This window comes from Metopolophium dirhodum, chromosome 7 (assembly GCF_019925205.1).
Source record: "Metopolophium dirhodum isolate CAU chromosome 7, ASM1992520v1, whole genome shotgun sequence".
In the NCBI taxonomy this organism is placed as follows: domain Eukaryota; kingdom Metazoa; phylum Arthropoda; class Insecta; order Hemiptera; family Aphididae; genus Metopolophium; species Metopolophium dirhodum.
In genome coordinates this window covers 36,050,310-36,063,100 of record NC_083566.1, presented here as the reverse complement: position 1 = coordinate 36,063,100, position 12,791 = coordinate 36,050,310, and the positions used below count along the sequence as shown (strand labels likewise).

The window sequence follows — 12,791 nt, the reverse complement described above, 5'->3', positions numbered from 1 at the left end:
TTGTTATCACTGTAAATTTTTTTCAAATTTGTTTTTTGCTTTCTAAAATGCATTTGCCAGCGGACCCCTTCCAACATATTTTTCATTATACCAACTCAAATTGAATTTTTGTATAGACTTTAAACATTCTCTATGAATAATCCTTCTTTGATGAACTAATTAATTTGTCTAGTTTTTTCTGTTTAAGATTCTGGACATTTTAGTTTGAACTCTTTAAGGGGATTCGATACCGTGATTTTCTGTTTTTGTCTAACCTATGCGCGACATAGTATTTTAAACGTGATTTTTGCCAAACATTCCAATTGATCTATTAAAACGATAAGAATTCTGAAAATAGATTTGAATTTTTCGTCAAGTCTACATGAAATCGACTTTCCCACATGTTTGATATTATTCCCCAAATTCCTATAAATGTCATATAAAAAAGAATATTTAAAAATTGTCGTGTTTAATTTTTGGAGAAGTTAAAATCAATGTATAATTTAATTGCCACAGTTTTATAAAAATTGGTATTTTCAACAGCATAATCCCAAATATCAGACATTTCTCGCGGCACACCTAGTCGATCTTGCGGCACAGTATTGTGCCGGGGCACACTGGTTGAGAACCACTGGTTTATGGTATAACACTTTCGTGCATATTTGGTCAATTTCGGTATATTAATAACTATAACACTGTCATACCCACTCACTCCTTCAATTATAGTAGTCGCGACAGCTGGGTTTCTAATCTGCCATCGTATTTGGTATTCAAAACGTAAACGAAGTCTGTTTTAAATAATACTGATTTTGGATAAATACGAAAAAAGCCTTTAACCAAGTTATGTGCGTTTGAATCGGCTCAAACATTCTTCAAAATTAGAATATTGTACCAAACCCGTGACATTGATAATGTTCTTAGTACTTCTTACCTTCAAGTTTGATGATAGCTGATGAGTCAATTCCCTCTACTGTTATAGGTTACTACACTACATTTGAACCGCTGAAAACAGATTTCCCGTATTGTGTGTTGTTCGCAAGACGGATATAAGTGATATAACATATTATGCGAGTCCTCTTAAACGACAATATTATATTATGATTTATAGGTGTGCTGTGAGAATAAAATATTGTTTGGAGTTAAAAGCGAAGAGTACCGCTCGGGGGCGAACGGCGAGAGCGTGTGTATGTGTACGTGTGTGACTGCAGAAAGCGTTAGGTAACATATTATTATATACGACTATTATACGAGTGCATAAAGCTACGAAAGGCATGAATGTTTGATAATAATATTATAATTTGGTTTTACGTTCAGAGAGTTTTCACGAAAAATTACATTTTCGCGTGCGCAAAATCCACAACAAAACGAAAGCAGACGAGACGTTACATCGTGGGTAGTTGTATATGGGTAGCTGGTAAAGTGTCGTTTCTGCCGCCGGCAACGATATACAATATAATAACAACAGCGATAAAGGTGCGGCACATAATAGATAGCACGGGTGTACTAAAAACGTCAATTGTAAAAATTCGGCCTGATAATTTTTACGATAAAATTACGTAGGTATAGTGAACACGACCCGATTTAATCTTCAGGCGACCTGCAAAATTTTATTTTATCGTATACTAAGTCGAAAGTTACAGGAAAACACTATTAAAAAATACAAAAACAGCGAGAAATAAATAAATTATCGAATACCTGGCGTTGTCTATTTGAAAATAAATAATTTTGGAATCAAATAAAATATGTAATTTTGTAGCAAAAAAAAAGCAGTTTGTATGTAATTTGGTAACTGTATACCCTACCTACTTAACTAAAAACTTTCATAAATTAAACTAAATGAAAGAGCAAAACATTTTTGGAAGGCGTATCGCAGTGTCTCTTGCAGAACAATGATAATTTATTGATACTTAAAAATAAAAACAATTTTAAAATCACATTTACCTAACTATAGTTTAAAGATATGAACCTATATAGTTTACAAATCAAACGTTTACGATTTGCGAAAACCTACCTTTGTTTTAGCGCCCCATACATTTCATTGAGCCGGACACTCGGACGGACGACGGTTAATTAACCTAAATTACCTATATGACACCAATAACTTTGAAGATTTGGACCCCAAACTAGTGCCTGGACGTTTTTAAAGCCTACGAAAAGGGCTTGGCATTCGGTACCGGCCACCGGGTAACCGAACCCATAACCTATACCTATAATAATATGCCGTATCGGCCCCGATGAGTTTCGCGGTATCCGTGTGCAGCATAATATAATACGGATCGCAATAACCACAGAAAGCGGCAATCCCTCCACCCGTCCACCCCACCACACAGTGCAGGTCTCGGGGAGTACCTATATATGCCATGCGTCCGCGGTGACAATAAAACACAATATTATAGTAAAACTCGCACACGCACCCGCACGCACCCAATACGCCCCGCGGCGCCGACACCGACGTGCCCGCGGGGCGGAGATAGGCCGTCCCTTTGGCCCCGAGCACTCCGCCCAGAGCGTCGCGCAACCGCTACCGCGGTAGCCTCTCCGGCGGCGACCGGAAAACGTTTGTGTCGCGCAATTGTCGTGCCGCGTCCGTCCGTAGTAGCTGCAGGGCCGACGGCGTACAGTATACAGTTGCAGTCCACGCATCACCCGCTGCCCGCACGCGCGTTTTCGTCTCACATCGTCAGCCGTACATAATAATATCTGCGCGGCCGTCGTGTCACCGCCGTGAATAATATTGCAGTCGTCGGCGAGTTTTTTTTTCGCCGAAACCTACCTACCTATACCGGGAATCACTCTTTCCGTCAAACATCGCGAATTTCTGTTCTCCGAAATCGTCCGCGGGCGTCACTGCACGTACGATTTTCCGCGGCACCGATGACAAAAACGTCACCAGCGGACGACTACGACTGCTGCAGCTTCGCCATCATTCTGCAGGTAGGTACGTGCCAGCTACTCGACCGTAATGATCAACGAACGTGACTGGTACGCGTTATACCGCGTTTCCTGCACAACCGACATTTTTTATAGAAAACACACCGACTTAGATTTGTCCATATTTATACGTAAATCTGTGGACCGTGACCGAGAACACCAGCTCTAGTAGAGAGCACCGCATGGGAAGGCTTATGATGATATTCTCTTAAAAAAAATTTGTCATAAATAATCGTGTACTAGTTGGGACTCGTGCCCAAGTCTGTACATTTTAGAGCTTATACACTTCCCTGCCTAGGCGTATACTGCAATGTGTTCGTATACAAACATATCACCCATATAAATAATAAAGGGGGTAAAAATTGTTCAAGTTATTCATTTACTCGTGATATTCCATTGATATTCCAAGAATAAAAACGTTTGAATATTTTGGTTACTAAGGTTTATTGAGAATTATTTATCGATTATTGACAAAAGTGACGAAATATTTTCTCTATATCAAATAATAAAAAAAAAAAACATTTAATAACAATATTTGTATTTTACTGTTAATTAAATATTCTTCTTCAATATTAATTTTATAAATAAATATTTTACCGCCCCCGGGACGCTGGATACCGCGGCCGTCTTGTCGTTATCGAAATATTATTATCGTCGCGAACACGGTCGACGATTCGACGCGCCCGCTCGTCGCCGTCGATTTTGTATTTCTTTACGATTTACACGCGAATCACTTCAAGTCCCCCCCAATGGCGTATTTTTAATCACCTATTATAAGCATTCTAATACGTAAGCCTCCGTTATAACTCTACCCATGTACGTATTATATATCAAAGTTTGTATAGATAAATGTATAATTATTAATTTATTTCTAACAGACGAGTCCGAACAGATTTTATTAATTTTTCTTTATGGATTATAATTTAAACATATTAATGGAATAATATTATAAACATATAATATGCTCGACGCGCTTGATCTCGTACACGCATATATTATTATATTACATATATATGGTTTTTTGTGTTCGGTGAAACGTTTTGAAAAGGTCAGTTTCTTTTCGGTTTCTGTCTATTTCCCAGGCTTTGTCGCCGTGAGCGTTTTTATTGATTTCATTTCGACCTAATAAATACGGCACGAAACAGATATCGATTAAAATATAGATTTGTAATAAGGTAAAATTATGGTTTTGCTACTTGTTAAAAAAAAAAAGTTATAGAAAACTACTTTCGGATCATATTCCTTAGTTTGTGCTACGGCCGGTCACATAACGCTATTTAAATGATACAGTCACGCACTAAAAACTGATATTTTTGAATTTCGAGGTCTATACCTGTCAAACCCACGGGTTATAGAGTTTTATAGACAGTGTTGTTTTTAACATCGTTAAAAAGCGCGAAGATCGAGAGATTTTTGGATATATTATATTTTTTCAAACTTCATATTTATGATATAGGTAGGTATGTTTAAGCAACGACATTAAAACAAAGTTTTATTGTTTCTTTATTCAATATTCAATAATTTAATTTATGGAAAGTTTCAGTTGTTCATAGTATAGGTACTTCATAAACTGTTTTAATGCGTTGTATAATATACAATATATTATGTCAGTACCTAATACCTATTATGTTTTGATGAAATTGAAACCGTTTCATATTTTCGGAAATTATTATTTTCGTTTAATTTTATAAGTTTCTATACAACTAAAATCCTTATTATATACGAAGGTATGAGGTATCAATAATATGTTATTTATTATTTATGTATGTTTTAAATTATCATAAAATATAATATTATCATGTCTATTTTATACCCATTATTATTCACATAATATTATAATAATATATACTATTATATTAAACTATATTTTTTTAAATAACACTATAGTTAAATGTTTATTAATTGAGACTCCATCATGTCTATTTGACACGTACCTAGATTTTTGAATTGGTATATCGTTTGATTCGTTATCACTTAAAATTTTTTAAATTTTAACAATTTGTATTAACGGTATATTTTGTGATCGTATAAACGCCGCACCTGGCGTATATTTAATAAATAATAATTTATAATATTATAATATGATGGTTTTTTGTTTTCATAAATATGAGAGTTAGATTGTTTTTAATAAGTATCCTATTTATATATTAGTGCGAGTTGAATTAATGTCAAAAATAAATTGACTTTGTAATTGAGTTTATAATGGTTTTTTAATTTATGTACATCGAAATTTTAATGAAAGAATTATTGGGTTATTTACTAGCATCCTAATGTAAAATGTATATAATGTATAGTACTTAAATCATATTTTTTTATTAACTCAAAGTAAAATTATTATGGAAATAATTATATTAGTATTTTCAAATTAAAAAAAAAATCAAATTTGTTTGTTTATAGAAATATATTGTCTTAAATGTAATGTAAATATCATTGAATGATTCGTTATATACGTAAATCTAGATATTATGTACATGTATATTGTATATATAACCTAAAGGGTTTCAATAGATATAAATCTAAAATTAAAAACTCTAATGTTCATTGTGTCTATCATTGTACATTTACATTACAAATTTAACTGATAATATTATAAAGGCACAATATTAAATAGGTACACATTTTTTTAAAGTAACGTCACCATCGAATCATTTTTTGTTAAACATTTGTACAAAATAATAGTTTAACAATTCTAAAGTAATTTTTAATAAAATATATAAAATTATATTAACATTTTAGTCTCTTCTGAAAAATTTTATATTTGTGGTTTACATCACTTGGCCTTTCTACTATAATTTTTTTTGATTTATTACAAAATCACTTAGTACTCGAAAACTATTAAAACAATTTATTATCAAGACAAATTTACATTGGAAGTAAAAAACTTTGTGCTTCAAATGTATCAAAATAATTCGTATACATTTGGAAAAACAATATCGAACAAGTAAAAAAATAACGATGGTATAGGTATAATTGTATAATTATTATTAATTAATTTTCAATTTTATATTGGCTGATAGTAATCACGAAAACTTTGTTGTTTATAATTTATTTTTTTAAATAATAATAATTACTTTTTCCGATGAATAAATTATTAACTTTTAATTTTATCTTATTTTATAATTTCCTATGGACAATACTATAACAATAAATGTTGGTTATAAATGGTTCCAAATTTCCAATGCTTATTTAAGATTAATGCAATCTTCCAATTTTTATTTTTAACTTACATGTTTAATATTTGTTTATCCAAGATCATTATAAATGTCAATCTTGCACAACATTTTTGTTTAAAATAATTAATGATAAATATTTATCTGCATTTTAGCATTTATTTTTTTAAATACGAATGATAGTATTTTATTGTTTTATTTACATATAGGTATAGTATTTATCTTTACTGCGACAATATATTATATTTTAAATATCGCAATGTAAACTGAAAATATTTATTAACCTTCATTTATTAAATAGTATTTGGATTTTAGTACTGCAGAATTTTAGAGTAGAAACATAAAAATGTGTAGATATTTTTAAGTGACTAGACCGGTTTAGCTTCTAAATTTGGGTATAAGTATAGGTACCTGTCATTTTTTTTTGACATGAAAATATATGGCATAGATGTACCTTTATACTCATATTCCATACGATTTAATTCAATGAAATAGCATATTAATATAATATTTCTTGAGTGAAAAGTTATTATTATACCTTATAAATTTATAATATTACAATGATTTACGTTGTATCGGTATGTTATAGATATATACTTATTACTTGTACTATATAAATTAGTTTATCATTAAACACAAACTCTATGCGTAATATATAATTATTAATATGAATAATTCATGTCTCATTAGTTATATCATCTAATATATTATTATATTAATTTTTTGTACAATATTCGGCTTTCATACATTAGTGCATGTTGCATACATATTTCATACATTTTTTAATAACTCACAAATGCGTACCGGTGTCTTTTTTAAATAATTTAAAAATTTACTTTATATGATTAGCCTGAACCGTTTCGAAATAAATCTGAAACGTTTTATTAAATACCGTATGTACCTACACTAAAACTTACCAGAATCGATTATTATTTTATATAGTACTTACCCAGGTATTTAATATTTATATAATAGCTTTTATTACTGAAAGCATCTCTGAATATTAGTTATTAACTATAGTTTACATAATACATTTGATACGCTCGTTTTTAAGGTCTTAAACACAGAAGCGTGTATTATTATAACGTGCACACACAAGACTCATTATTCATTAGGTACGTCACAGACCGCAGTCGTGGTAGATTTAAGCTTGAAATGATAGTCCATAGTCGGAAAAAATATATGAGGGGTCTCGTGCAAAACATGTCCATGAGTCTTTGACAAAAGTTATTTGCATAGACATAATATGCATTATTATTTGTGCAAATGTTAAAGTAGAAACATAATATAATTCATACATTGTTTTTAGTTAGGTATTACTATAATTACACTGTAATGTTAAATATTGACGTTAAATGGATACCAATAATGTGAGAACCTATAGTTGATAAGATCTGGGAGAAGTGATGTCGTTTCTTTTAATTTGGCGGAAAAGGACATTGATGGAAACCGTTTGCAACAGTATATATATTATGAGTGTATGGTATTATGTTATGATTCGAAATTGTGTAGTGCCTGAGTGGAAAATGTTTTCAAGAAAGTCGTACGGTACTAACGAACTTTGTACAATATAATATGTATGTGTATATTATTTATTAATTTATTATAATATTCAACCGCCACTCGAACTGTAACGTCGCGTATATAAAACGATGATCGCGGTTCTACGTGAAACTTATACGGTTCATATTATTATTATTTTTTTTTTATTTTATTTATTGTTACAGCATCAACATCATGGTTATTAGCTCACAATATGATTATTTGACAAAAAATGATGGGTTAAATTAAGTTGTACATATCAATTTTTTTTTAAAAAGTGATAATTTGTTGTGGGTCAGCATAGGGTCCGATGGCTTCATACAGATTGTCTGGTATTTTGCATTCTTTTCTAGCTTCCGTGAATATTTGGCAGTGGATGAGGATGTGTTTGATTTCATATTATTATATTATACGCGCACGACGGTTCATAATAATAACAACAACGATATTATAATGTATACAGCGGACTGGCGGGCGGATTTGGCGATGAGTGAAAAGAATGTTTAAAATGTTTCGAATTCCTATCCGTAAGTAAGTGTGCTGGGCGTATAGGAACAAAAAAAACTTCGAAATCACTCGTTATTATTTCAATATAATAATTGTATAATAAACCGACGCGCACCAATGTATATACAATGCATATCATATTATGCCATCATAATGTATGTACACATACGACAGTATAATATAACGCGTTGTAATACGTCCTGGTTGGGCGCGGTGGAGGGTGGGGGGGGGGGGGGTGCTCTGTACCAAAAATACAAATACGCGCGTGTACCTATGATATTATAACGTTATTATTTAGAGCACGTATATAATAATATGACGTGTGTGTGTGTGTGTGTGTGTGTGTGTGTGTGTACTACTGGACGGCGGCGACGGCGCGTGTAATAATAATTATACGGTTCGGACGACGCGTGTTTTACACGACGTACACATTCTTGGGATGCCTCGTGTGGATACCGATGGACCAAATATTATACTGTCCGGAAAGCCCGGCACGCGAGATGGGCTCGGCTATAATATATATAGGTACATGGGTAATATCGCAGAATATAACAACGTGTAAATACGTATTATGGTGCTGTGTGTGCGCGTGCGCGTACATCCGCCTCCGCGTGTGGGAGATTTGGATTTCTCGACCGTTTGGTGAAAAAAACAACAAAAAAAAAAAAAACGTTTGGTTTTTCATTCCGACGGAATTCCCATATCGTGTCGATAATGACGCGACGACGAACGCCGTCCGATCGGTGCGATGCGTACATATTATATATATTATTATATACTCGTCTATAATATGTGCATGTACAACACGTAATATTGTACGTTTACTTGTCTATGTACATGTATACAACGTATTATAATTTATAATACTGCGCAGACAGCGTCGTTTGTGCGTACCCGACATGGCTCGGAGGCTGTTCTCTTTTTGTTTTTCTTGTTTATATTCGTACGGACAATATCATATATATATATATTATATTGTATAATAATATCGTAAAAAATCATCTCGTCCAGAACCGTACCGGAGGGTAACCGAGCCGTAAGCCCGTAACGGTCCGCGCGGCGCATAATTTCGAATTAAACGGTTCGAGCGCGCGTCCATTATTAACTCCCGCTGCTGCAGACGATATTATGTCTGTTCTCAACCCCGTCGGTCGCGTGATTTCGGCGCAAAAAAAAAAACACGACCGTTTGCCCTCTCCGCCTGCCGATAACTTTGCGCCCAGTTTAAGATTATTATATTATAAAGGTACACACACACACACACAATATCATATTATTATATCGTTGTATATTTACACGCCGCCGCCGCCGCCGAAGCAGCTCTCTCCGCGGGCGCGATCGTTGATTAACCGCACGAAACATAGGCATTATTATATCAATATTACGGAATGTACGCATAAAAACTTAGCGTGCGATCTAATATCATTTGGGAACCTGTCCGTGGGGTGTATATAGTCTCCAAAGTGCGCGCGCGCAAAAATATACAAATAATATTGTCGTCCTTTGGCCAATATTAATAATATGCACGTAGGTGCGTATCACTGGACATTGCAATATATAATAAATCGACGCACGCGTATTTTATGCTATTATAGTTCACGGCAAAGCAGTGGCGTATTTGAGGGAAAATATTATGGTTGAATCACCTATATACGCTTTGAGAGTCGAGTCTCGTTTTTATAATTTATATTCGTGCATTACCTTTGTAAGCATTAAACAAAATACAAATGTGACTATTCCTTTTCAGAAAAAATATACTAAAAATCGATTAATATAAGCCTTTCAGGAATAGCCCCCCCCCCCCCCCGATCTATCGATAAAAATTGGTATTAAACCCTTGCAGGTTGATCTTCAGATAGGCCACTGAGTTGTGTACACGCTATCCAAGACAACAGTAAAAATTTAAATTTAAAATCGTCAAGTCTTTAACAGATACCTAGTATATTTTAATATAAATAAATCAAAAATAAACTATTAGTTGTTCATAATTTCATTAATTTAGTCACTATAACCCGACGAAAAACGGGTATGAGGCACAGTGGAATCGCTTTGAATAATATGTGGGTATTATATTATACAGCCCCTAAAGTGTATAATTGATCCGACGTCAATATGTATTATATTTAAATGCGTAAAATAATTAATTCATTCGGATGAAACTATATGCTGAAGTGTTCATGACTGTATATTAATATTGCGAATACTAATTTATTCATATAATTAATATATAAAATAATATTATTACCATACGGTTACTCGGTACGATACTACGATGTATGATAAACGTTAACGTTTAAACGTCGTAATCCGAATAGGAAATTCTCTAAAATTCGTAATGCGCGCATTACTTGAGTAACGATTTCTAAAATATTTAGTGTTCGTAAGTCGATATATTTGTATACCAGGTGGTTTAAGTAATTTATTCCATTTGTATAACAATAAATTAATAGTTATTATAGATAATATAGCCATTACTATTCTTGCAGAGTTCTTGACTCTCCTACTGCGAATATACGAAGGTTATACTTACAAATTACAATAACTATACATACTTTGCTTAACATACAATATTATATTTTATATTTACCCTATATTATATTATATAATGCTTAAAATTTAAATAGCGTTCTTGTGTTCATATAATATTATTTTAACAATTTTTACCTTGATATACTGCAATGGCCATCAGCGGGATCTATGTATTATAATATATTATACCATGTAGTCATGTAGACAGTGTTGGTCCACTATGTAATTTATATATTGTCACAATAATCGTAGTCATTTTTAGTGTCAAGTGTCAACCAATTGCATTTCGTTAAGGGGGCTCCATGTTTTACAATTCACATGACATCAACATTTGGGCTATGTAGCTTATGTCTATGTGTGAGTAGTAAATGAACATTAGTGTGTGCTTCCGAGAATCGCTGTAATGCCGCGTCGGGCAACCGCCGCCGGATTCAACTCTCGCACACGCACACACATGTAAATTTTTCAAAAAACGAAAATATTCTTGATTGCATAACTATACAAAAACTACTAAAAACGGTAGTAAACTAAACAAGCTTCCTTAAGTTCGATTGTAATTTCGATAGAATGGTTGAATTTGTAAGCTTCTAGACTATGCTATTCGGGAATCACATTTTTGATTTGAAATCAGATGTGCCCAAAATAATACAAAATATGTAATGCAATTATTTCTGGGGATTTTTGAAAAAAAATCTTATTTTTTAGGTCTTTTAGAATTCAAAATTGAAAATTTACTTCCTAAAAAGCCTAGATATTTTGTCACAGAGTTCATACATGTATAAAAAATTAAAATCGGACATTCCGAAGTATGTGTAATTTACCTCCGCTTATTGGTCCAATACGTATGAAAAATCCGCGTGCGGCGATCCCCTTAACAATGCAATACAGTGGGCTGATTAATTGAACAAATTGATAAATAAAAATCTTTTATTCTAATAATATTCGACTAAAAATATTTTGGTTTTCCTTTAAATATAGGAGTATAATAATTATATATAAGTGATAAATTTTTCAGCTAAATTATAAAATATGACATGTTTCTTTGACATTATTGTGCAGCCTCGGGTTTGAGTAAAACAAACAATTTACAATTACAACGAAAAATTAATTGTAAGCACATTTAGTTTTAAGTTTATTGTGTACCTATATGTATATAGTTTAATTTCGATACTCGTCGATAATCATCTTTTATAACTTACAATAACACCCAAGTATTCATTTATAGTTTATACGTACATATTATAAATAATATGATATACGTATTATTGTAAATTATAACTTATAACTGTTAATTATTATTGATGAGTATCGAAATAAAACTAAATAGGTATAATATTATACAGTTGTATTTAAAGATTTTAAAGTTTGCTAATCTCTGATTTACCAATTCCACTTTATAATGCTGGAGGTGTAATAATTATCGTACACGTTAGATTAACACACACACGCACACGCGCACACACACACACACACACACACACACACACACACTCAGGTAATATTATATTATAATATAGTATGTTTAAATGTATGGTATATGTATATTATTATATATCATACATGTCCACCTCGCTGTAGTACATTTATGACGTTTTTGACGTTAATCATATAATATTTATTATTTATATATTGTTTAGGTATGAGAGATACATATATATATACGTGTGTACTGTATAAAAATGTAGCTATATATAGAGTTATACCTTCTTATCGGACTACGAGATCGACGACGGCAAAATAGGCGTCGCTTAAAAAAAATGTTATTTTTTAATACGCACACCACGAATTATACACAGATTGTTACAGACGTGCGTAAATTATACACGTATACAATATTATAGGAGGTACAGCAGCAGTCGTCCGCCTTTGCCGCCGTCATTTTTCAACGTATCTACATAGGTACCTGTAATGTACTATAACACGCGAGAACTCCAAAAGACGCGCGATTTTTATTATTATCATATAATTTTTTGTTTTTTGTCAACCTCTAATAATTATGCGGTGTCGTCGTTTTCGGTTTTTTGTATAATATGTATACCTTTCAAAGTCTTGCTTACCGGTTGTAGTGACGATGATGACCTAGGTACTGGTATAGACATGGGACGGGTGTTATGTTATTATAATTTAATATCG

At 32.5% G+C, this 12,791-nt stretch overlaps 1 protein-coding gene across 2 annotated transcripts in view; it reads left to right on the top strand.

Annotated features, from left to right (window-relative positions):
* Nucleotides 1-2,577: 2,577 nt before the first annotated feature.
* LOC132949565 (transcription factor AP-2-epsilon) overlaps nt 2,578-12,791 on the top strand; it is a 187,567-nt gene continuing 177,353 nt past the window's right edge. For both annotated transcript variants that reach the window (XM_061020520.1, XM_061020519.1), the window contains exon 1: nt 2,578-2,913. The gene's annotated coding sequence lies outside the window, so the exon portion shown is untranslated. The remainder of the gene's footprint in view (nt 2,914-12,791) is intronic.